This window comes from Acomys minous (genome assembly GCF_964271855.1).
Source record: "Acomys minous genome assembly, chromosome: 5".
In the NCBI taxonomy this organism is placed as follows: Eukaryota; Metazoa; Chordata; class Mammalia; order Rodentia; family Muridae; genus Acomys; species Acomys minous.
The window spans coordinates 39269017-39290575 of NC_140494.1; the positions used below are offsets into that span (position 1 = coordinate 39269017).

Genomic DNA, 21559 nt, shown 5'->3' on the forward strand with positions numbered 1-21559 from the left:
TCCATAAATGCAAACGCATATTATATATCAATAAGAAGAAATAATTGGGGAGCTTGACTCAACAGTAACCCCTTAACTTTGTCCCCTTAGCGCTCCTAGCTGCATTGCAAGTTCAAATACAAATATAATGATGAAAAAAAGTAGAAGCAGACTCACAATTCACCCTAGGAAATTTCTTAGTTTAATAATGATTACAGGAATCACAGTTAATCTTGAACAGCACCCTCACGCCATGTCTGCTCCAGTAAATGAAACGGAAGCAAAGCAGTCCAGCTGGCAGCAGAGAAGACCATAAAAATACAGAAGGCATTTGAGTGGTTTTTCTTTTTCATTGAAAGTGCTCAGGCATATTCCTGATACCTACTGTATAATTCTTGGGAGTGCTCACTCCTGCTCCCCAGCTGAGCAGTAGGGTAAAGAGGAGTTGTCCCATCCTGAACTGCCCATCTCTCTGGGGTTGGGCAGTAGAAACTGCTTGTTGGTATTGGCTTACTGTTTTGTTCCATTTCCCATGGATGCTGCTGCCCCTAGGAAGACTGAAGTCATGTGTGGTACCCTTGAATCTCGTGCCAGGGCTGCATTCCAGAACTCCCCTTTGCTGCCCTTTGCTGTCAAAAGTCATTGACTTGACTACGTCATGGAAGTCGTTCACCCTACCAGCCCTTCTCGGTGGCTCCTTCAAAGCAGCAAGTCCCCAGCATCTTGGTGTGTATGTTGTTCCATATGACAAGAGAAAAACCACAGCTCCAGCCTCCAGAGGCTCCCGCCTAGGCTTGATCCCACCTTGGCTTGAAGGAGAATTTTCCTATTGCCTTGCTCATGTGTTTCCAGTCTCCAAAGTTGCTTTAGGTGCCATTTACTAGATTCCACCGGCCTTCCTGAATGCTAGGCTATGTCCTGTCCACTTGCGAATGAGACCCTGACTCCCTCCCTGCAGGTGTTCAACTGCACAGAAGGTGATGTCTCCCTCCGCTCATCCACAAGTCCAGTAGGTACCCACGTACGTGCATGGTCCCTTCTCCTGTTCCATATCCTGCACGCTCTGAGGCTCTCTGTGACTAGAGGCCTTCTCAAGGCAAATGAGGACAACAATTATGGTTCAGCCGCCTAGCAGGAAAATAGGCTTCTGTGGTAATGCAAACAGTAGCTTTGAAGGCTCTCTTGCCCAGCTTTGACAATTGCTCAGCAAACCCATATGTACAGACATCAGGGTAACCAATAAATAAAAATCATTCCCGTTAATGATATGCAGTGTCACAAGAGTAAATCTGCAGTGGCCATAGATGACAACATAGTATCTAGGCTTGTCACCTGTGCTTTTTTACACTTGTACCCCTGGGGGGTGGATGAATGCCTTGTGTTTCCTAAGCAAGCACCCTACCATGTAGCTCCAACTTCTGCTCCAATCTTCCAACTTCGCTTCTGGGACTCCAATTCTCTGTCACGTGGGGCGTTCAAGCTCCTCAGACACCAATGTTCTGAAATCATCCAACCCTTGCTATCTGGTGATCCCTTCAGTGCTTTTCATCAACCTCTGGGCTTCTTGCTAGCTAACCACACATAAAAGACACAGCTTTACTACTCCTGGTCCTTCTGGATAAGAGCAAATAAAAAAGGCTGGAGGTGCTCCCTGATTACTGTCCAGTTTTAATTTTATATGTGGCTTTAGAATGCATGTGTTCTTGCTAAAATTAAACAGACATTACAATGTGAGTCATTAAATAAAACATTCTTGCAAGTGCTTTAAGTGCTTCGTCCTTTATTCCAAATGTGTTTCTTTAATCTTGACGTTATTATGGGTTGGGTTTGGTTCATTCACGGTTAACAATTCTCATCAACCACTCTTTAGATGTAAACACACAACAGCACTCCACAAGAGTCATAGGCCTGAGCTCAGGCCCCAGAGCTGTAAGGAAAGGCTCATATAACTCTCTGGAAGAGGACGAAACAATAGTGGGAAAATAAAAAGCAAGCTACAGCAGTCCAGAGAATGCCTTTGTTCTGGGACTGCTTTCCCACAGCATATAAACTCCAGCATCAAACTACAAGGCTCGTGCGACATTATGCTTCTCATCCATCTCTTCTCCTGGACCAGCAGACATCCAGCAATTCAGCACACTGCTAATATAAAATCCGTCCATCTCTCCTCACACGTCCCAGGAGAGAAACTATGGAATCACAGACCGTCCTCTCACTGTAGCAGTCACTGAAAACACTGGGGAAATTAAGTAATAAACAAAAAACCCCATATTCAGATAGAAAGCTGAGAGCATTGGGAAAGGGCATGGGAGGGGGAAGAAAATGTTTGCCCTGTGGGCTGTTTAGCCTTTGATGTGCATCTGATTGCTCTGCAGAGAAGGGATGTTGCTGTCATTACTGCCTGACAATTACCTAACTCTTGTCCTGTTTTTAAGTGCTGAGAAAGAGATACAGGTCTGAAAAAAAATATGAAACTTTGGTGACAACTGCACAGATCAAGGACTTCTAAAGGTAAAATGTGCTCCATAAGCAAAGATACGCTGTTTGGCCAACTGCTGATAACCCACCTCCTACTCCTCCAAATCTGCCTTCTGCTATTTTCACATTCTAGAGTACATAGAGACCTTCACCAGCAGCTGAGAGAAAAAGAAATGAACACACCAATTTTGAAATGAGTGAGTAGCTTCCTGAGTCCCCTCTGATATGAATCTCAAACAGTGCCAGCTGTGTTCGTGCCTTCTCTTGCTTAGTCAAGGGTGACAGACATGTCCCTTTCTGAGCAGATAGGTAGGAAGGTATGAGCAGCAAATATCAGCCATGGCTCTAAGCAGTAGCAGAAGAAGAACTGAACAATCTTTAGGAAATATGATTCACAGGAGGTTAAGCCATTCACCTGATCCTCGTGGTATCACAAGTCAAACGCTGACTATAAAAGGACTCATCTTTCAGCACCTCCGTGTGTCTGTCCATCCATTTCTGCCATGTCACTGCTACAGCTCATGATAGCTTGTGTGCCTCCTAAAGCAAAGATATCCCTTTAAAGAAAGCAAGGACAGACAACAAGAGCTTTGTTCCTCCAAGGACAATCACTCAGGACACTGTCACTATTCAGAAGACATTTGCATTCTGGCTGAACACATCAGAGGCAGTCTCCTTCTGTTCAACTCCAATATGCTTTGACAGAGCCATGATGGCCAAGGAGAGCTCATAGCCTGAGGCGGGATGCTGGGCAGGAATTCCAAAGCTGTCCTTGCTCGTTGGGGGTGTTTGGGAAGTGGCAGTTGACTCACACTCCACTTTCTACACCACTTGACAACACACACCTCATCTCTCAGATGCCCACTCTGTCTCTGCCCCAATTACTCTTCACAGGACAGAGCATGACATTTTGGAATGAAGTCTCAGGACTACTTGAGATCAAAGTCATGTTGGGAGCCCACAAATTTAGCTACTGTTTTTAATCCTACAAACTAAACTTCTTTGAACTTTGCCCAAATTCCCCTTACTGGGAGCTCTTAAAAGAAAAAAAATTGGGAGCATAGCACTGTGGTGGTTTAAATAAAAATGGTGGCCATAGGTCCATAAAGAGTGGCACTATTAGGAGGTGTGGCATTGATGGAGTAGGTGTGGCTTTGTTGGAGGAAGTGCATCACTATGGGGAGGGCTTTGAGGTGTCAGAAGCTCAAGGGACTCTTCGGCTCCTTCTCCAGCACCATGTCTGCTTATATGCCGCCATGTTATCCACCATGATAACAAACCTCTGAACTATGAACCAGACCCAATAAAGTGATTTCCTTTATAAGAGTTGCCAAGGTCATAGTGTCTCTTCACAGCAATAATAATTAAAAAATTTTTTAAAACCTCTAACCAAGACAAGTATTAAATTGTATAACAGGAGTTACCCAAGTTTCATCATTCATTTGACTCATAGAGTTGCAAATGCACACTCTACAAAATCCACCATGGCCAGTACAGAAGCAATGAAACTCTTGCACAGTGGAGCCTTGGAAGGTAACTGTAGAGCTCAGATTCTATTCCAGGGGGACAGTATTCATCACCCAGGGAGAAGGAAGGTGCTGACAGCTGCCTCACAAGAGAAAGCTACCAAGAGACTAGAAGTGGGTTCCATCTGATCCTCCTCAGGTGATGCTCCAATGACCAAGAATAGAGTTAGAAAGAGAATATACTTCCTTGCTAGCTATCCTACCTTCCTACCTTGATGTCTCCAAATGTTCCTTTCAAAGAAAAACCACTTCACAGCAGGAAAAGGCAATACATCTGGTCCTCCTTACCCACGGAGTCTGTATTTGCAGACTCATGTGTTAACTGAAACAAGTTTGTACTTTCCAAATCAATCCTGCTTGAATCACTTCCAGTCAGTCACTGAGAATCTCAGCACAACAGTTCTGAGTCTCCCAAGTGCACGTGTGACCTGCAGTCTAGATGAAATACCTTTCTCCTCATCCCTGTTCTGATATTGTAAGCCCAGGCCATATGATCTTCTCAGTGACTCATCTATTAGTCTCTCTCTCTCTCTCTCTCTCTCTCTCTCTCTCTCTCTCTCTCTCTCTCTCTCTCTCTCTCTCTGTGTGTGTGTGTGTGTGTGTGTGTGTGTGTGTGTGTGTGTGTCCTTGTATTTATATATGTGGGTACATATGCATGTGAAGGTCAAAGGTTAATTCAGTATCATTCTTCAAATGGTGTCACCTTGTTTTTCAAGACTGCATTTTTGGTAGGTTAGTTGTTGGGTTGGTTGGTTTGGTTTGGGTGTTTGTTAATTTGATTGTTGGTTTGTTTTATGATACAGCCTCACTATATAGCTGTATCCTTGGCTGGCCTGGAACTCACAGAGATCTTCCTACCTCTGCCTCCTCAGTGCTGAGGTAAGAAGAATGCACCAGCAGGCTCTGCCCAAAGCAAGGTCTCTCTCTCATTGGCCAGAAACTCACTAATTAGGCTCAGAAAGCTTCTGAGAGTTGTCTATATCTTCCTCCCCAGACCCAGGATTACAGGCAAGCATCATCACCCCTGGCTCTTGGAATCAAATTCTGGTCCTCATGATTGTAATGCAAGCATCTTATCAGCCTAGCTAGCTACCCTGCCTGGCTGTAGTAGTTTGCCTGGTCAGTGATTAATCTGTTTAAAATTGTGCCAAAACAGTTCTGACATGTGTTCCAGTATTCCTGAGTACAAGTCTGTGATGGTCCTTACAGAGAAAATATATGCTAGACAAGCATCACTTGAGTAGTAATTATCATTCAATTGTTCATAAGGTTAGAAAAACAAAAACAGTGTGTAGATCTGCAGAGATAAGTCAGTGGACAAGGGAGGATTCCAAGAACCCAAGAGATGGGTTGGACATGACATCTGGAACCTCTGCACTAGTGGATGCACAGAGAGGATTGCTGGGCTTGCTGGTCAACTGGTCTACCCTGAACAAAAGAGCAAACTTTAGATTTAGTGAGAGATTCTATCTCAAAGGGATAAAGAGGACCATGATAGAGGGAAGACATTATGTATTCTTCTGGCTTCTACATACTTGAATGTGGTCACAAGCAGTATATATGTATAGATAGATAGATAGGTAGATAGATAGATAGATAGATAGACAGACAGTCTAACAAAACACCAACAAATAAGACTCCTCAATGGTTAATTTATGCACATTTTGTGCCCAGTCTAACCACATGGTTTCCCTAGGAACAGTGGTTATATATTTGTTAGTTTAGGATTTACAGAGACTTTAGAGAAAATACCACAGACAACAGAATGGATTGTGCATGCTGAAGGGCATAGGCAACAGCTAAGAAACAGCACCTGCTCCCAAGCTCTGCATAGAACATCACAGGCAGATGAAGGAAGACTGCAGGACTGAAAAAAAAAAAAGTGGAGTAGATCACATAGAGGACCAGCCAGGTCCAATGCACAGTGGGAGACAAGGGGTCATGGATCAGAAACTCAAGAGGCACAGCTGCCTACACATTTTCAAAGCAAACTGTAGTCTGGGCCTTGGAGGAGCCCATAACTCACCTTGCTAACAGCAAGCTGGGAGAGCCCTGGGAGCCTGACTGTCTGGCGCTAACCACCATGGGCAATGACCTTTGTGAAGTCATCCTGCCGTCAAAATGAGTCCCTTCAGAAACAGAAATCTGGACTGTTAATAGGCATCAGGGAGGATGGGCTGGTGGCTAAGGTCACCAGTGGAATAAGAGCCCAGGCTTTGGCTCAGAGGGCTTCTTATGGCTTTAATTATGCCAATGCTATGTGAACCACCTCTTCTAGTTCTCATTAGAGAAGGGCAATCTTTGCTCCCTGGATTTAAGCAATGATTACAATCTAAAAGGATTGATTGTGTCTCATTATGCTGAAGATAATGTATTCCCGATGATACAGGCCATTAACTTGAATCTCTAAATACCAACACAGGTCATACGGCACTCCTTGAATGCATTTCCATCTGTTGTGCCTCTGATAGGAGAAGGTGTTCCTAACACACACTACATAAAAGAGACACTGAGAAAGCAGTACAGAACAGCAAGCATGGCCCTTTGACTGTTTTCCACTCCAGGAACATCTTATCTTAATTTAATCAAGTCTCTCTCCGTACAGCGAGATCTTTTAATATTTAAAAAGCAAAGCAAAACAAAAGGCAAGGGGACTCAAAAAATGGCACAAAATAAAAAGAACCCTGCTCTTCTGCTTCCCAGCCTCATGCTCTCACCCCCGCTGCATCATAATCTCAGGGACTGGATGATCACTTCTGGGTGGAAGTGGCTTCCTTTAAACCAGCTCTGATTATGGTGATTAAAACAAACAAAACAATCCAGCAGAAACAAAAGCCCAGGGTCTGTCTCTGTTTCCCTGTCTACACTGTCAGTTCTAGAAGGTGAGCCAAAGTAAGGGAATGAATTCACATGTGTCAAAACAAATAAACCATGCTCCTGAGGGGGTGTACCCACTCCTCTACCACTGAATAAATAATTGGGATTGTGAACACAAAGGCATAACATAGCTATAAATGCATTCGTGAAGGGAATAAAATTTACCCAATCTAAGAATAACACATCAAATTCTAATATTTTAGACAGAAATCAATTACCAGGTTTTCGTCCGACTGGTACTGGGCCTGCTTTTTCTGGCCCAGTAAGTCCCCAAGGCTGTAATTACTTCCAAGTGAAGCCACTTCTCTGGGATTCCCAGCTATATCAACACCAGACTGAACTGCAGTGTGCTTTTGAAAAGAAGGCTAAAGAAGATCTCCGAGCTTCCAAACTAACATCCAGCAGCCCTGTATAGCAACATTTTTAAAATAAGCATCCTACGTGGCTTCTCATCCACCTGGCTCTAAAATTTTCTCAGCCTTTACTAACACCCGATGTGTGATGTGTGTGTCTCCCAGTTAAAGGACCTTTAAACAGATTCAGTGGCAATAGAAAAGGAAGACTTCAGCTCCACTAAAACTTTGTTCCACACAGCAGAGGAATGGTTGACGATCTGACTAAAACCAACTGACAACTCTTCTTTCTAAAACACCCTTTCGAGTGGGCAAGAGACTCGCTCCCTGGGGAGCCTGGATGCACAGCGCATAAAAGATGAAGACCATCAAAAGGCTGTTAGGACAAGCAGAGGGAGCCCTTGCAGAGTCACGTCTCTGCCACGTGTCTCCACTGATGATGGCAGCAGCATCTCTTTCTTCCAAAGGCGTGCGGTTCCAGGGTTGAGATGGGGGCATCGTCCCAACTAAACCAAGTCATTCTGGCTATCTTGTAGCATGGCCTCTCACCCTCTCCATCTTCCATGGCAGCTACACCTTGCCATGTGGCTTGAACATAAGGCCATAGTGTCAGTAGCACAGCCAGAGAGAGAACTTTGTGTCTAGGACACCCTACCTCCTTGGGAAGCTAAGATACTCTTCTGGAAGCAGGTGACAATAATTTCACAGACAACATTGGGCTCTAGGTTACAGGTAAGAATTGGGATGGGGGTGGGGTGGGGAGTAATTGGAAGCCAAGTACAAATCATAGCAGCACAAGGAAACTCAAAGGAAGCCGGGAGAAAAGGACAGAGGAGTGGACATGTCTGAAGAGCATACCAAGCACCAAAAAGGGCACCTGTGACTTGGGAGGTAACCAGGACCAGATGTGTCCAAAGTTTTGGACTTCTGTCCCTTTAGCTCAGTCCTCTTGTGGCTCAAGTGGACCCCAAACCACAAAGTGGCTGGAAGAGGAAAAAAAAAAATGGAGGAAGGCTGAGTCAGTCAGTCAGCTGCAATAACAAAGGCAGAAGGCTCAAACCACAAAAGCTTTTAAAAATAAACACTGTAATTCAAGGCAAGGGGCACAGGAGGCATAAGCAGGTCTGGGGAAACTTTGAGAAGCACTGGATGCCATCAGACATTATTTTGCAAAGCCACTGGAAATTGTCATTCAAAGAGGTGTTTAAAAGGCAGGCGGAGGAGCCTCCCTCCTGCCCCCACCCCCCACCCTAAGGAGGACAGCATTAAAGTGCTTCTCAGAAAAACACTGCCTGCTTGGATTGCTCCACAAAGTCTCTTTCATCTTCCAATGAATACTTCCTTCCTCTAAGCCCCAGGACACTATAAGTTCCTAGAGTTGTATGCAGTACCCTTCCCTAAATGCTCTAACTCCATCCTTGTGAATTGGCCCAATAGAAACCAATTTCAAAGTTTTGAGGGAAAGATAGGATCTAAAAGCCTATTGCTTCTAAATTCTATACAAACGATGGCCCCAAATTTCCCATGATACTTGAAGGAAATGGAACATGCCAGCCATCCACAATGGCTCTTGAGGAAGCACACTTTCTTATTTAAAAAGATTCTGGAAAGCCTTGCAAAAACGCAGGACTGTTTCCATGACCTGCGTTCAAAGGTCATCTGTGTGCCCTGTGCAATGGTGATGTTTTGTTGACTCTCTGAGCTTTTCATTCTATAGAAAAGGAGCAGCAGCAATCAAGTGTAGGTTACTGGGGTTTCAGAGCAAGCATGCCACCATTCTGCCTCCACGCTGTGGCTCAGTAAACCTGCCACAGCATTATGTTCATGACAAACAGCATTGTGTGTGACACTGAGTGGGGAAGGCCAAGGGTGCGAAAGCTATCTGATCCTTAGGGTATCCATGGCTAACTTGAGTCCCTGATGATGACGATGATGATGATGGTGATAATGATGATGGTATCACCTTGCCTGAGAACATCACTTCTTCCTCAGCACTTTGTGACCACCAAGCCTGATTCTGTTCCTATAATGAACTTTTAGTGCTTTTGCCTAGCAACTTTTGTTGAAAAATAAAAACATCAATTTGATGCGCTTTTCAGTTATATGTTTTAAAAGAGTCACAGGATAAGACTTTGAAATGAAACAAGAGAAAAAACATACTCGCTGAAAGTCAGCATCCCTATTCTTTTAAGGTGGACAAAGCAGTGACAAGTCACAAAGAATGAAGGCACAAAGATGATGGAACATTCTTCCTTGATGAAAGCACTTTTCTTCTGAATCTTCAAGTCAGTGACCTTCTAAAAGCCTTGCAGTCTTCTTAAGGATTCAAGATATGAGAAAAAAAACCCTAAGATTAAGATAAGCATTTGCTAACTACACCCTTTCTTCAATGTTTAGCTGCCTAACTATGAACATGTAAATAATCGTAAACTTGTTGTTAATGATATCTGCCTGCCTGCCAGGCACTCAAACACAGGCAGCCCAGCCACACAGGAGACTGCCTGCCAAGCCCCAGAAGGCAGCTGCAACCCACATTGGGACTGGATGGAGAATCTGGACACTGAAACTCCAAGAAAGAGTGAGCAAAGACTGCAGGAACTAGGGGCCCAGGATTTGAGCCAAGTTTTCTGTGAAATGTGTGAGGAGTCTTGAACTGCCGGGTCAGCTTGGGAGTAGATGGGAGCACCAGCATCTCTGAGCTCCAATAAGCACTAACAGTGAGATGGTAAATGCTGAGAAATCCTCATCTTATGACTGGGATTTGTATTCAGAGTTACATCCCATAAAGCCCAACAGGACTCTCAGCTTCATTCAGAAGAGCTGATCTGTGCCAGATGAAAGCTCACTCAAGGAATCTTAGAAGATTCAGGTGAGAATTAATTGATCAATTTTCTTAATAATGTAGGAAAGAATGAACAAAGACTTTTTCCAAAAAGTCATATGGGTACCTATTACTGTAGAAGCACGTGTGCACGTGCACACACACACACACACACACACACACACACACACACATACACACACACACACAAAGTTAAAATGGAGCCACTTTATAATGGGGCAACAATGCCCCTACTAGATACCATAGACTAGCAAATAAAAACCCAAGTTCCAGGAATGGTTAATTTTTTAACCATACACACCCAAATGTCACAAGCTGTTGTCATGGTTTATGGCTCCTCTATAAAACTTGATAGTAACATCTTTACAAAATATGGATAAATCAAACTGGTACTGACCTGGAAACTTTATCCCTACAGGCTAGCATTGATGGTGTTCAGAAGTGCCATGCAGGCTACTAGAAGAGAAAGATGATTATCTCTATCTTAGCCAGCTGCGAGCACAGTGCGCTACAATAACAACCTACTTAGAAAGACATGTCCATGGCTGCAATAGTGGCACCAACATGATACGAGTAGCCAAACGCTTCTTAGAATTGGGTTTAAGTACCACTCTGCAAGATGAAACCCATACTTAAAACCATTATCTGCCCAAGAACCTGTGACTAAGCAGGTTATAGGCCCTAGAGGAGAACTTACAACTATTACTCTGCTAAATGGACATAGTTTAAAATGGACTCCTAATGACTTATTGTTGAACCCACAGATTGATGCATCTCTCAGTCCTTGTCAAAGAAGCTTCCATCTGCAGTAGATGGAAGCTGATAGGGACCCACTACTGGCCAAGACATAGAATATAGGAGACCACAGAATGTTTAGCACTAAATGGAACATACACACACCACCACCTCCTCCTAAAGCTCAGAGATCATTACAGAAGAAAGGGAGAAAAAGCATAAGGGCCAGAGGCAGTAGATGACAACAAGGGAAAAGGGTTATACAGAGCAGCTGCATATCTGAACTCATTGCAGTGGCAGCATACATAGGACCAGAGCAAACCTCGAGCCAGACCAAATCCCAGGATGGAGAGAGGAGTTGGCCACTAAATCCCACCTCTAGGCATAGAGCTATTACAAGTGTCAACTGCTAAGAGAGGAAAGTCAGTCTTCTCTAAGAGTGTAGCCCCATGACCCACTGGAAAGCTCCACATCCAAGATTGTTCAGCTAGCACAAATTGGTCCTGATGGGCAGAGCAAGTCAGAGAAGGGTGCGCGCTCCCCAAACCTATGGAATTTTCCACTCTGTTTGCCCAGGTAGGGAATTCACCCTAAACTATAATCTCTTCTTTAGTTTTCCTAACTAGGAAAATAGAGGGGAAATGATAGGAAAAAAAATTATACCAAAGAAGGTAATAAACACTGTTTTATAACCATTACCTTACATGTTTTCCTTGTAATCTACTGTCATGCATTAAGTAGGACAGCCTGTAACATCTGCTTCAAACCATAGAGTATCCCCTCGCCTTGATCTGTGAGCTGTTGTGTTTCCCAAGCATGGAAGAAATATTCAGCGAGCTTTCTCAACAATAACTTAAAAGTAAGGGTGTGTATTCCATCTGCATGTCCAAGGACTCTCCATTTTGAACAGGAAAGTTTTGTTTGGAAAAGACACAGGCAAACAGAGGGATTCTCAAGAGGAATGTGGTTTCTCGTGCAGCAGTAAACACCAAAAGTTCCCTGAAACAACCAGATGAAGGGAAATTTGGTTATAAATTGTATTTGAATAGTTGCTTAGATTTTGCAAAAACTGAACAAACAAGCAGGTATGATAATAGCTTCCCCACTAAAAGCTGTCAAGAGGGCAAGAAGGTAAGTTACTAAGAATCACAAATTATTTGCATAGCAAGTTGTTTCTTTTTTAAGTAAACTTACTTCCAATCTTCATACCAAGAAAGGATCTTTTACTCGGGCCTGCAGTAATCATAGCGGGGTTGCTACAAAAATAAAGCTAGCAGAATGTAAACTGTACGAAGCAGAAAAACAAAACAAAAGATCTCTATGGGGCTAAACATGGATACTCTCATTTTGCAGGAAATTATGGGTTCAGCAGGTGTTCCAAGCCGCCGAAGCCGCCACCCCCAGTGCCCCGGAGCAGCACTCCTCTTCCAAGAAAACCGAGAGTGCACATTTGAGGAGCACTGGCCTTGCTGGTGACAGATGCTGAGAGCACTAAAGCTCTTCCCAACCTACAGATGGAATGGTCCAGCCTCCATGCAATGTGTTCCCCATCTGGCCCTGAGGGAGGGGGAGCACTCCCTAACCGGATGCTACTCCTGCTGTGTGCATTTTGTGGCACTAGAAGAATGCCATCGATGTTGGAAACCAGTTCATCAGCTATACTCTAAGGCAAATGCAAAGCAGTGTTTAAAATCAGTGACATTATAGCCAGGTCTCTCAATCTCGCACAAGCCAAATTACTTGACACCAGATAATTCTACCGTGGGCCTCTCCTGTACATTTTAGGTATTAAGCAACATTCATACCTTCCCCCACACCACATTATGACAAAAAAAATCATAAGACATTGCCAAAAAGTCTCCTAGGGAAAAAAATTGCTGCTGATTAGAAGGCACTGTGCTGGCACCACATAATGATAAACCATGAAGTGCAACACAGAGTCTATCGCTGCCCTTGAACCATCTGGAGAATAAACAGCTCTGTTGAAGACAGAAACCACAACTGAGTCCGGCTTTAGTCTTTGAAAGGGGTGCACATCCCACCAGCCTCGAAAAACTGTGAAGAAACGGGCACTGTTAACACCCCTGACTCCAGAGAGGGACTAGATATGTGCGTTTACCCTTTCCATCACTTTTAGATAATCCTAACAACTTTTCACCTTTTCAGTACCACATTCAGTGTATTCAGGTTCAATGTATTTTTAAATACTGCATGGTTCTGTTTTGAATTGAATTTTTAGTAAACTACAGTGCAAACAGGATTCTGTACTCCCATGTAAAGTTCCAAAGCCTCAGTGCAGGGAGCCTCCAGTGCCAATTGGGCAGCTGCAGCCTCAGCCCTGGCACTGAGGAATGCTCACCATCGCTGTCTACTCTGAGTGGAAGCCAGGGGAGCCTGGCAGACACTGCCAGCAGGCACGCAGGTGAGCACTGGCTGGTTGCTCATGTATTCTTAGTCTTGTGGGATCAGAGGTACCTTTAAGACAGGTGGCATGCCGCACCTGGCAGGGGCGGTTAGTGGCCATGCGAATGGGTGGTCTACTTGGAGGAAGGGTGACCACAGTGCTCATGTTCCCAGAGTCTCCAAAGAGTTTTCAGGACATTGTTAGTTTTCAAGGTCTCAGCTTCTTTTCTCCAGAATGAACTACAAAGCTGTATGATAAGCTCTGGCTCCCATCCAAATCACTAAGGAGATGTCAAAGCATGGAGTCAGAGGCCCACCCTAGACTCACTGGTCCAGGAGACGGGAGAAAGGCGACTGATGTCCTTGATAAAAGCAGATTATTAGAGAACTCTATGACTCTGCTTATCCATGAGTCAACCTTGGAGAATGTCTTGAATTTTCACGTGAGAGATATAACCTTACACAAAATTGAATACTACTAAAGGCTGAAACGTAACAACTTTTCCAAAATAAATGCCATGGTTAACTGGAAAACTGTTGGTAGAATTGTCTTCACTTTTAAAGAAAGTGTTTTTGCTGAGTCCATTATGTCAAAATATGGTTCACATGGTTACAGTCAGCGGACTGACGGCCAGCTGGGCATGGCGTTACTGATCAGCATGCTACTTGCTGACAAAAGGATGCGTCAACCCCTACAGAGGCAGGAAGACAGCTGGACCATCGCGAGGAAAGGAGTGAGCCCAAGTCTGAAGTAAGAGAAAATGGGCTTTGAAGACTTTGGTGAGAAGATAGGAGTGATTGAATAGAAAGGGGACGAGAGAGAGAGGGGGGGGGGAGAGACAGAGAGAGAGAGAGAGAGAGAGAGAGAGAGAGAGAGAATTATGCCACCTACTAACCAAGGTGGTTCCACTATTCCTATCAGATTTAAGGAGCTCAAAAAAGGCTCTTCTCGATGCCAAGACACTAACTTTCTTCCTCTTTAAGCCATTGCTTGAGAAAGTTTGTCATTGCAAATCCTTCCTTTTGCCCCCTTTCTAGCCTCTAGCCAAGAGTACAACCTACATCTCCTTTCCTCATGGACCCAGGAGCCACCCTGTGGGATGTCACTGTCAAAAAAAGTTATATCACTGCCCATCTCTCAACCTTGATGGGATGGCAGGAGCCAACTTGATTAGGCATTAGTAGCAAATACAGGGGGATCCAAAGACAAAAACAACCCTTGCAGACATCCTCCTATATTTCCTGTCCATAGGGTCAGTGCCTGGAGGATTTGGTTCCTGCATTCTGTTCCTGTGCAGCTGATGTGGCTCTCTCTCCTTGTGGCAATAGTCCCCACATCTCTCACCTCTTTAACTAGCCTGGTACAATTCTTCTTGATAGCATAAAAGGTCCGTGCAAAAAGGGAAGTCCATTTCTTACTTTATCTAAAGGGGGAAAGTCAGGAGCTGAGGTTACAAAGACCTGGATCTGACCACAGGGATCATGTGAACACAATGGTGGGTCACCACTGGGGAGCAGGGATAAGGCAACAGGAGTAAAAAGACCCAGTGGGTATAACGAAGATGTAAGGGTCACACTGTGAGTGTGGCGGGGGAGGATGTGAGGGTCACACTGTGAGTGTGGCGGGGGAGGATGTAGGGGTCACACTGTGAGTGTGGCAAGGAAGGAGAGGAAGAAACATGGGAGAACCTGTGAGGTAGACTGGGCATCTGCCTGACCCACAGAGAAGAGAGGGCTCAAAACTACATCCTGAAATTGCCCACTTGGGCAAATAGGTAAAGACAAGAAAGTCAGCTCCCAGAGAGTACTTGAATGAATAGAGCCTGCGCTTCAGTTATAGTAGAAATTAATTTCAAACTAGACTTAGTTTTTCCCTACATACTTAGCTAAAGTTTCTCTTTCTCCCTACTAACCACATAAACCTAAGGAGAGACTCTGACACACTCTCTCGGTGTGTTGCATGCTCATTATGAGAGTGGTCAAATGTGGGGAAGGGAAGCTGAGGCAGCAAGCAGAGCTGGCTGTCTTTCCTCTTGCTAAATACCTAAGGACAAAAGGCCAGAGTGGTTTTCCCACAGACAAAATGGGAGCCATTCTTCTACGAGAAACAAAAGGATTGACATGCCAGGAGCAGGACCGTGAGTTGCACAAAACTTTCTGGAGCCAGAGAAACATCTGTTTATTCGCAGGTTATTGACTGAGCAGCAGCCAACCTGCAAGGCACTCCCAGGAGCGTGCCAAGGTGTGGTCGGGCCACACTTCAAGGAGGTATATACTAGAGCTGGCCACACTAACCCATCTGGCCTAGACTTGGTGACTGCAAGCCTGGGTGGCTTTCCCCTTTAGCAGGATCTAGTAAATATGCCCCTGGAGCTATTCAGAAAGAGTCAAGCTGGGGCAGGCAGCAGCAGTCCAGGGCCTAGAGGCACGAGCCCAGGTAAGTGTAGAGTCTAGACAAGCCTCAGCCCGCCTTGGCATTGGGCCTGCAAGAGGCTGGTTCCACCTAAGGAATTACTAAACACTACAAATAGGGAAACACTGCGGATGAAAGTTCTACAGCTCTGTTAGTAATAGCACCATTCAGGGCACTAAAACTTCAAAGCCCTTTGACAAGCTCACTTCAGCTCATCATTAGAACACACCTGAGAGCCAGGTAAGAAAACAGAGATCATGATCCAGGTAGAGAGCAGAGGGTGGCAAGAAGCTCCTTCAGGCAACGGGAGAGCCAGCAGGGCTTCTATCCCAGTCCACACTTAAAAGCAAGTTCTCCTTTGCCTCACTGGCACACGCTGCCCCTACAACAGTAGGGAGGCACAGACAAAGGGGACACCAGCACCCAGAGTGGAGCTGGCAGACAAGTAGCATTGCTTTGTGTTCTGCCTTTCAAGTGGCAGTGCCGAACTTGAGAGACTGAGAAGAATCCAGCACTGTGGCTACAAACATCGACTGCTTGAGTCTGACAAGACTTCAGTTGCAGACAGACCTCCCTGTAGAAGCACCCCGACAGCGTTTCCTAGAGTCTCCATCTTTCCAGGACAGCTGATAAATTTAGGTGTAGGTACCAAGCAATCCTCAGTGTGTGGTTTTGTAAAATTCTCCTTTAAATAAACCACAGTATTTTCTGAATATTTATTTACTGAGAAAAATGAAAAAAGAAAAACCCAAGCAAAACAAACAACAACAAAAAAAATCTAGATTACAGGCAAAAAAAAAAAGTGAAAGAAAAATAGCGAGTGTCTCTGTGGTAGCACATGATCCCAGGTTACACCGGGACATAGGCCCACCTGGATACTTTTATGACATAGGCCCATCTCTAGTGTGTAAAATTCCAAGTAGTCCGGCTTTGTCAAAATCCTTGAATAGTGCTCAAATGTCTGGTTTCAATGACAGCACAAAAATCTATCAAATGGCAGTGTTCACCCACTGCATCTCACGCAGCACAGCAAGCACCCCCGAACTGGCCATAAATGGAAACATTTGTGCTCTGAATCAACAGAGATTTCAAGGTCATTTTTCCATTATGACCTGACCTGGTAACTATCCTCCCAAGTCAGCAGAGCTGAAAAGAGAACGTAGGTTTCTTTAGATCAAAATATTAGTACTAAATATTATGATGAGCATATCTCCTGTTAGGCTGAGGAGAAGGACAGTGGGACGTTGAAGAGACGAAGTGTACAGTAGGTCAGGCACAGGCAGGGATGAGGTGGTGTCTGGCTTAGGATATAGGAGGAGCAATTCTCCAGATGCCTCTGTCCATGGAAAGGCGAAAATGAGAGCCTGGAAGAGAGCAAGATATGAGGTCTAAAAGGACATGTTCATTTCTCCACCATACTGATGGCGGCCAGTGGAACACCCGGAGACACATGAGCTGGTGGCCACTGGAGAGAACACGTATGCCTCTACATGGTGCACTCACTTAGACTCACCAGCTCTCCATGTCAGGGAGAGCTCGCCAACCAAGGAGGTACTACCATCACCCTCCCTTCCAAGAACCACTAGGAAGACTAGAAAGTTCCAGTGGCAATGAAAGTGAGAGTAGAACTGCTTGACCGTTCCTGAGGTCCCTCTGGAAAACTCAATACATATCTGTCAAAGACATGGTCATTGGTCTGATTAGAAAAAAAAAAAAAAAGGAAGACTTTGTGACATCTAAAACACACATCATTAGGCTTTATAAATCAGTGGTTTGCTGCTAAGTAACTGTTGAATTACATGGCTTTCAACATTGAGTCAGTGTGGATCCCCTCTAACAAGACTCATTACACGCCATGTGGAAACACACAGTTACAAACAAACTCATTTGCTCAGAATTAAATGCTCTGTGGCACGTTTTTACTTTCCATTTCGCTTGAAGGAAGAATCCAGGAAAAGTGGAAAAACAACTTTAGCACCCTTGAGTAATTGGATGCTGCCGAGTGTGGAAGATCCACAAGGCAAGTTATTACAAATATTCTCTAACTTTAGGAAAGACCAAGTAACACATTGTTTCTGCTTCTCAAAATGGAAACACCAGCCCTCTCCTTCCCAAAGGTGTCCATCCTACGAACATTTCTATAAAGTGCAGCAGTGCCTGTTTTGGGTTTTGCTCTTGTCTATAGCATGCCTCTTGCCTCTTGGGGACACAGGAAGGATGTCACCTGGTGTTCTGGGATAGTTTTTGGTTTAGTTTTTGTTATTCTGTGACACTGCTGGTAGGGTTACATGATTCTGGAAACGAATTCTGTGTTGAGCATAAGGAATGCAATGAAAAGCTCCTGCCCTGGGCTCAATGGTCATGGTAAGCTCGGTGGAGTCTACATCGTCTCCCTGTCTTGTTCCAGCAAGACAGACCAATTCTCAGAGCAGCTGGGTCAACACCCAGTAAGACTAAAGAACAGAGCAAATCCAATAGGAAGAGGAAGGCTGGAGGCCACCAGAAACAGTGCTGCATATCAGTACTTTCTGTTCAAATCCAGATATTTTATTGATTCCTTCCTAGCTCTATTTTCCTTCAAATGCAAGAGGCATGTATATAAATAGACTTTTTAAAAAGGAAAAAATATATATATAATCCGACCAACAAAGGCTGGTATTGTGACTATTGTACATTTCCTTCTTATAAGCTCCCTATTCATAGCCAGTTTTAGAAATGCATGTATATATGGAGTACATAAAGCACATTTATGTTAAACTTGTATTTTTTTGGATAAGTCTTACATAAGACTCAATGTCATGCATACAATGGGAATCCTTCTGAGGGAAGATTTTTAATGTCTATATACTATTCATGTTATATGGCATTATTCATCTATTTCCCAATGGTGGCTTTTCTATTTGTTAAAATGTTATTTTTTCCTTGTCTTCCCTATTTCTATAACAGCAAGAATAAGCAAAAATCAACAAGAAAAAGAACAACCATAGCAGCTACTCATGTAAATGATTTTAAATAACAATGCAAAAGTAAACATTAACTGAAGATAAAAAAATTTTATGGTGAACTATAGGACCTTAATTGATGCAACCTATTGGCTAAGTGTGGAAATTAGTAAGAAAAATGAACAATACTAACAATAGGCCCAGTAAAGACCAGTACAATTTAATGTCTCCTCATGGCAATATAACAGGAGATGTGACAGTCATCTCATGTCTGATGAGAAATCCAAACCCAGAGGCTTACCTCACGAGTAGAATGGGGAGGAAGAAAAGGAAGACACAACAGAAAGGAAGCCACAGGGGACCAAAAAGATTCATAGATGAGGGCAGGATTTGGCTGAGGAAGACAGGCCCAGGACCATGGTCAGCATGGCACACTGGCATAAGGGCTTCCAGGGTGGAGGAGCCTCAGCACAGGGCATGGAGGGATCAACATCATGTGCTAAGAACTCTTGCCCTCTTATGAGTCAGAAAGGAACCTGATCAGCAGAGCGAGAGTCGAGACACTGGAAGAACAGAGTTTGGAATCAGAGGTTAAAATACAAGGTCCCAAGGGTGAGAATCCCTCGGCAACAATCCAGATTTCAAAAGTGTTGGTGAAAAGGTTGGCCATTGAGCAAGTAGGAACTGAGCGTCCACTGCTTCTTCCAGAGCAAAAAAGGTACACACCATAGACTTCTTTTCTCAAAAAAGACAGCAAATCTAATGCTTTAATGTAAGAAACATTACTGATAGGGGAGGAAGTGGTTCAGCAAGCCTTGGAAGGTGAAAAGCTGACCCCCTTCGACTGGGGTCACAGAGATCAGACAAGTCGGTGAGTCCTGATGACCCAAAACATCTCAAGAAAGGCTTTGCTGGACACTTAGTGAGGCCAAGTCCACCTACAACATGCAGAGTCATCAGCTGAGCCTGAAGTCAAGGCTATACACAAACCTCCACTGGAGCAACACACGCCCAGGGATGCTAACTTTGGTAGACTGAGAGGAAAAGAAAGGGCCTTCCCACCAGGTTGAAGGATTCTGGTTTGAAAAAGACAGAACATCGGAGAGGCACATGTACTCCCCATGTTACCAGAAGTCTGATGTTTGACTAGAAAGGCTCCACACAAGATTAAGTAATTTTATAAACACACTTAAGGACTCAGGAAAGAAATACTAATGTAAACGTGGACAAGGTACAATGGGAGCCACCTTCGTCATGCCAGAGTCCATGGGACTTTGGACAGTCATGGTAGCACTTCCATCACCAAGAGAGAAATGGCCACTCCCATCCTGCAGGAGGACAATGAAGGGTCAATGAAGAATTACTCAAAATCCACAGTCTTCCGTCACCTGGGCCCTGCCTACTTCTCCTGCCTTTACATCCTCACTCAAGACACTCAGGACACACTGTTGTTGTTGTTGTTGTTGTTGTTGTTGTTGTTGTTGTTTTGTTGTTGTTGTTGTTCTTGTTCTTACTGTTGTTCTTGTTCTTGTTTTTCCTTCCTTTTGTTGTTTTGAGATGAGATCTCACTGTGTAGCCTTGGTTGGACTAGAATTCCCTATGTAGGCCAAGCTGTCCTTAAACTCACAAATAACCTGCCTGCTCTCCCTCCCAAATGTTTAGATTATGGGTGTGCAACACCATGCCCTGCAGGCCACTGGTTTTAAACACAGTGAGCCTTCCTCTGCTTGAAGGGGACTTTACCTGCCGGAATCAATGCCCATTCTTGGACCTCTGACTGTTCACCCTCTTTTTACCCTCAGAGGGGCCTTCTCAGGCTTCGCTGTTACCAAGCACACTCCCTCACTGCCTCTATCTTAGGGTTGTTTGTTGTCTCTTTTCTCAAGTGCACTTTCAAAATGTAGACAGGATCACTGTGTACAGAGGGACACAATCTTTGATCTGAACGTTTCAAAACATAATAAGTATGTTTAATTAAAAAAATTAAAGCACTTTAAAATGTTTGCTTAGCACATCACAATATGTTAAAGTGGTTTTAGAAATACATATGACTATTTTACCTCCACAAAGCCTTTTATTTTATATTAACTGCCAAGTATGATAAAGTAACTAAAGATACAAAATTATAACATGAGGCAAATATGGATGAAGACTATTATTAAAAGCTCCCAATGTCTTGTCCATATGCAATCAGAAGACATGTAAATTAGTGACTGCTCAATAAATGAGCTTAGAATTAATTTTTGTACCAATAGTTAAATTTAAAAGTATAATCTATAAAAATTAAAAATAATTTCATGTTCCTGCATCCTCCCAAATGCAAATCACTTTCCAGATGCAGAAAGTAAAAATAGGGTGATGTTTTTCCTTTTATACGCTCCCAGGTATGTTCATGCAGCCAAATGCACACAAGGAGGCATGAGGCCACAGGTGCTCCTCACATGTGGTTAATTTACCACCATGCCACCCATGCACTTTGATGGTTTCAGAAATAAGTCTCCTGTCCTCTGTAGGGGCCATGTATTATGTGTTACTTAATTTAACCAGGAACTTACTTGTGGGCACTTAGGATGTTTCCTCTAGTAAAACTTTAAAAAGCCACAGACATGTGCTATTGCATAATTAGGTAGATATTTATAGGGAGTAAGTTCCTAGAAGCAGAACTGAGGTCTCATTAATGTCCACCAGTGGCTGTCACATACACGCTGATCCTTAGACACACTGACCATTTTCCCTGTTAGGTTTTTATTTTTTAACTTTTTTCCTTTTTCCAATATTACAGGTGAAAGGTAGATGACAGTGGGTGTTTCTTTGTGAATGAGGCTGGCCAGCTTCTCCTGTGGTAACTTGCTTTCTGTATCTCCTTTTGAATTTCTTAAACCCATACATCATGTGCAGATAGACATTTACTACTTCACGTATAGTGCACACATCAAATGGCAGAACGGTAGACTGATGTGATATAGGTTTAAAAGGCAACAAGTCTGCAAATTCAATGCAAAATTGAATAC

General features: G+C 43.8%; 1 protein-coding gene across 5 annotated transcripts in view; it reads right to left on the minus strand.

The window, feature by feature from the left end:
• Positions 1–21559, minus strand: part of SEMA5A (semaphorin 5A) — a 442105-nt gene that overhangs the window by 349785 nt on the left and 70761 nt on the right. The window contains exon 2 of one of the 5 annotated variants that reach the window (XM_084782840.1): positions 2873–2997. The exons of the other annotated variants lie outside the window; for them this stretch is intronic. The gene's annotated coding sequence lies outside the window, so the exon portion shown is untranslated. The remainder of the gene's footprint in view (positions 1–2872; positions 2998–21559) is intronic. 5 annotated transcript variants of the gene reach the window in all.